Source organism: Corvus brachyrhynchos, unplaced genomic scaffold, assembly GCF_000691975.1.
Source record: "Corvus brachyrhynchos isolate BGI_N302 unplaced genomic scaffold, ASM69197v1 scaffold69, whole genome shotgun sequence".
Lineage (NCBI taxonomy): Eukaryota > Metazoa > Chordata > Aves > Passeriformes > Corvidae > Corvus > Corvus brachyrhynchos.
Genome location: NW_008240228.1, coordinates 1,792,211 through 1,797,338, shown reverse-complemented (window position 1 = coordinate 1,797,338; position 5,128 = coordinate 1,792,211). Strand labels below are relative to the sequence as shown.

The 5,128-nt window shown below is 44.7% G+C and overlaps 1 long non-coding RNA gene across 1 annotated transcript; it reads left to right on the top strand.

Annotated features, from left to right (window-relative positions):
* The first annotated feature begins 201 nt into the window (after positions 1-201).
* LOC108449350 lies at positions 202-3,331 on the top strand. The gene is made up of 3 exons (XR_001865514.1): positions 202-480; positions 1,741-1,951; positions 2,823-3,331. It is a non-coding gene; the product is annotated as an uncharacterized LOC108449350 (long non-coding RNA).
* Positions 3,332-5,128: the final 1,797 nt, after the last annotated feature.

The following is a 5,128-nucleotide window of genomic DNA, read 5'->3' as shown; positions in this document are numbered from 1 at the left end:
TGGATGTAAAGATGCTTTTTCATTTTAGAGATACTTACATTTAGGGTAGCAGACTCAGCACTAGCCAAGCCACTTTCGTGGTGACTAATGTAGGAAGGAGCTAATGCAGAAAACACAATTCAGGTGGGGAAAGGAGCCCTTGGGTGAGAGGAATGGCCAGAGGAAGTGACTGGCAGGTGATGGCATAAATAGGGTGTAGAGCAAGGGAGCAGGAGGGTGGGAAAGTAAACAGGAATTTCTGATGCCCATCCTATTCCTGCCTACACTCCTCACCATGGTCTCCTCCTTGTTACAGGTTTGTTATCTCAGTGCCTGTGGGCAGGGCAGCAGTCCCTGGCTGACATACCTTGGGGAGGTAGTTCTGCTGTTTCAGCTTTCTTGGCAGCATTCTGAAGTTGGTGGTGTTTGCAGACCTTCTCCAAGGTGAGCTCCTGATCTTCCCTGCCAACCAAATGTGCCTATGGATCTCACCAAGACCAGGTATATCGATCTAATAGGACTGATTTATTGGTTTGGGTTTTTTCTTCTTTCTTGACCTCAATAGAGCTTATTGATGTATCTGTTCGGCCTTGATTTTATCGAAGGTTGCGTACCTGAGCACAGCTTAAAATCAGCCATAGTGCTTTTTCTTTCCTTGTTTCACGTTCTTGTTGGCCTGACAGTGCCAAAGCCACACAGGGATTGGGGACAACACAGGGCCTGAACCTTCAAGGGCAGGAACAGATAATCAGCTCATCAAGGTAAAGGCCTGTGCAGATCTAATTACTCTCTGGCTTGCACTGTAGAGATGTTATTTACCTCTGCTGATGACACACAGGAGGGAACAATCTTCTCCCTCTTTAATAGCTCAATGCTTCTACACAAACAACAGCAACCAGCAGTAAAATTGTCTCCTTGCCAGTAAGGTCAGTAGCTGCAGCTCCCAGTTCACAGGGGAGAACGTGCAGGAAAATACCATTTCTGTGAGGTCACTCTTCACCCTCGAAGTGGCATTGAACTGCCTGCATGGGGTCTCTGCCAGGTGGGGAGAGAGAGGCTCTTTCGTGATGCCAAAAATGTACTCTAGCCTTTACACCAAGTATTTGAGTAACACCAGGGTTGAACTAGGGAGACAGCAGGAGGACAACCACAGTGACCTAATATGAAATAATCTCCTCTGCTTTACTTGGGATTTTCTTTGTTAGCATTCAGATAAGACTTTAATTAAGGTTTTCATTTATTACCTATTGGTCTTTGATATTTACCCAGGTCTTTTTTTTTTTTTTTTTTGATTGATTTGATCTTGCTAGATAGGAATTAAATACACAATTAGTCTTAAGTTAGCTGAAACTGAATAGTTCAGTTAATGAATGATTTGCTGACAATACTAATTGCTCAGGTTGCTGATAGACTCCAGGAACCACCGTGAGACAAACTGATATATTATAACAGGTGTCTGAAACTGGCAGATGTTTAGGGAGAAGGAGCAGATAAGCGGGTTCAGGGAATTCCAGAAAAAGTTAACCTTTCTCCTTTCTGGGCCACGCAGGCCTTGCCTGAGGCATCAGTACTAGAAAAATGAGGCCACTGTAAGATTTGTTGTCTCAGAACAGCATTTTTTAGTGCCAGCCACAAAAGGTAGGTGTGTGAGCATGGGCAGCCTGGAGTGTTTAATTGCCTCCGAGCCAGGGCTCCCGCACCCTTGTGGGGAAGCGCTTCCCCAGATGTGTTAAGTGGTGTGTTTCCCGATGTGTGACACAGGGAGGACGCAGCGGGAGCAGGACTGCAGCACGTGATTGTGTGTGCAAGGGAAGGGCCAGCGGAGCACAGCTTTGCTTCTCATTTTATCCCTACACAAAACACCTCCTGGGACCATCGTTTCTGGTGACTCCATCCTGCGGAGCAACAGCAAAACAAGCACCTACGTGCCTGCCAGGAGGTGCAAGCCAGCCAGGACTCGGAAGAAAAACGGGTGAGGGGATGTGTGTGTGTGAGAAGGAGACAAAAGTTTCAGTTGTTTCAATCCCAGGTGATTTCCCTTTAAAAAAAATCCCAACTTCTATTCTCTCTTTCCTGCTTGTTTCCCCTAGACAGAGTTATCTTTTCTTTACCAGTTTTCCTCCTTCACAGGTCCACTTTTGTTTCTTTTCGGTACTGCAAGAAGAGGAAGAAAAGAAAGTATCCCAGAGGAAATGAAGGAGAAATTAATAAGCACAACCTGAAAAAGATTTTAATTCCTTTATCACTACCTAAAAAGCAGAAAATGGTTTTAAAGTAACTTTTATAATACAGAAGTCATTCAAAGAAATTTTTTTTAAATATGCCTACCAGGTCAAGCAATTGCTTCTGTGTCTGTTGTGCAAGTGAATGAGTAACAATGAGATGGTAAAAACTGGATGCTGTCATAATTAAAAATAATAATAATAATTTCAGTCACATCACTTTTTGCTTTTGTACAGCTTCTTGCTTCCTCACTATGATGCTGAGCACCAGCTTTATTGCTGCCTCCTGCACTTTGGGTTCAAAGGTGTGTTGCTGGATTAGCGGGGATTAGATTGGCTGGTGCTCTGAGCAACCTGGTCTGGTGGAAGGTGTCCCTGCCCCTGGCGGGGGGGTTGGAACAAGATGGGCTTGACGCTCCCTTCCAACCAAACAAGTTCAGTCATTCTATGATTAAAGCATTTGGCCCTGAACACTGAGCCAGGGAGCAGCAGGGGCTGCCTAACCCCACAAGGAAGCAGCACTTGTTGATGGAGGCAGCCAAACCATCACCCAGCATCCTTGCCCTACAAGGGAAAAACAGACATTTCATGTAGTTTGAGCTTTTTTTCCTTTCTCCACAGGATTGGTGAGGATGGAAGAAGGGAGCAGGTGGGGATGTCAGGGGTGAGCTTCATCTGCCACAGGAGGGAGAAGTTGGGACCATGCCCAAAGGAAAGGTGAAGCTCAACCAGGAGGGCTTCTGAGGGTACCATTCTCCGAATGGGAAGGCACGTCATTCCAACAGTCAGAAAGGATCTGGTTGAAGGGCTAAAATGAAAAGCTGTGTATTGCTGAAAATGCAGAGTCTCAGCTTTCCTGTGACATGCAGGATTCATTTCTGGGCCTTGCGGTTCATGAGATAATGGACTGTGTAACTGTTCCTCATCGCTGTGACTAACGGCCCCTTTTTGGCACACGTCCTGGAACTCAAAGCAGTGTAATTTTTATTTCTGGATATCACAACTAATTATTCTATTATAACTGGCTGTAATGTTACAACTAACATTATTCATCTGAGCCCTGGTTATCCTTTCCCTTTTATAAATCCTGTTTCTTCACAGATTAAATTTTGAGGCTATTAACACTTTGATTATGGTCTAGTCATATTAAATTATCCCTTGGTAGTAAGGTTGTCCTGTCAACCACTATGATACCCACAATTAATTGAAAAGATAACTGGTAGCTTGATGCAAAGGCTGAGCTGAAGTAGGGTAGCAACCCCCAGGGAGTCTGGTGCAGGCTCAGGTGTGCCCTCCCTCCTTCCTTGCAAAGAGGCTGGAGACAAAATGGAGTCAGGCTATAAATGGGAACAGGATTTAGGCTTGTAAGAAAGGTGGGTGGCTGCATGCTGAAGCATTACTAGTTTTTTAAGTCCTCTTGGGTGACACAGGAGAGAGAAACATGAAAACCAGGGAACTGAGTTACTATCTTCTGCTTAAACCTAGGTCCCCATCCCTACGTGTTCAAAGGCCCTTGGGGACACATCACAGCTCCAGGGAACAAAACCAATGGTGTTTGAGACTTCAGCCCTGGCACATGATACCACTGCCCACCCTTGTGTGGGGCCTTTCAGGTTGCTGTTTACCAGGGTATTTCAGGGCCCCTGAGGGGCTGGGTGCCACAGGAATTCCTATTTCCAGCAGAAGGGCTTTGGGGTAGTTTCCAAACATACATCATCCCTGTATTGAACAGCCCCAGGGGAGCAGCTCCATGGATAATTGCCTTCTTGGCAGCTGTAGCTTGTGGCTAGGAGCTGCTGTGGAAGGGCTGCTCACCCCAGGCCTGCCTTGTTTGTCTCCCCACACTGCGATAGACAATGAACTACGATTTTCCTTTCCATAATTATTGATAGAGTGGCTGGGAAAAGCTTCCTTGCCTTCTCACCAGACTCAAAAGGTTAGCTTGTTAACAGGGAGGTTTTCAGATACTCACCACCCGTGTTCCCTTCGGGGGCAAGCGGGGTGTCTTTTAATGGTTGTTTGATGCTGTTCACATGGGCAGGCAGCACAATAACAAGGCAAATGATTGCTTTGCTGATCAGAGCCTGTAATAACTGCTCGCTTGGTGCTACACATTCAATTGCTGACAAACCAAAAGGCATTTGCCATTCGGGCTGATGCTATTTTTACCCCTGACACACACCAGTTGGGCATGGGTTTGTTGCATCTAATTGCAAATGATCTTTGATGATTTTTTTCCCTGATATCTCTAGAGGTGTACCTTTTGGAGTGCCAGCAGCAGGCAATACAATTTCAAAACATTTGGGAATGCCAATTAGGGCTTATTTATGTGATGATTGAGCTGCCTGAGAGCTCGGTGCCCACTGGAATGCACTGTGGCCTTAGACAGAGGGAATTTTCTTGCCTGCCTACATCTGATGAAGAGGGATAATTGCATGATGATGGCTTTTCTTCTCTGTAGTTGGAACACCTCAGCTCAATTATTTGTATCTGCAAAAAGTAGTGTGACAATCCTTCCATGGAGGCTGGTGCATTGTCACATGGGTTTTGTCTATAATGATTTATGTTACTGCACATAGAATACAAAAAGAAATTACAAGTAGCTCTAAAAGAAGAAACTTTTTTCACTAATCTCTAACAGTAAACTTAGGTTTATAATAAATGTTGTAAATACAGCTTTATGGGTAAATAGTAAACTCAAATTTCTGCTCAATTATTGGTTAGTTCCACTAAACCAACTGGGCAAAATTGTTTTGTGATGTGGCTGTGGTTTTCGTTTGGTGGTTGTTGCCTTTTTACTATTTGAGCACAGGTAGAATTTTATTTGACATAAGACTTTAGGCTGTGTTTAAAACACTAAATATCCTGTAATTTGGAAATAGGCTCTGCTGTTCTGCCCTGGTATCTCCCAGCCCTCGAGCAAGGCA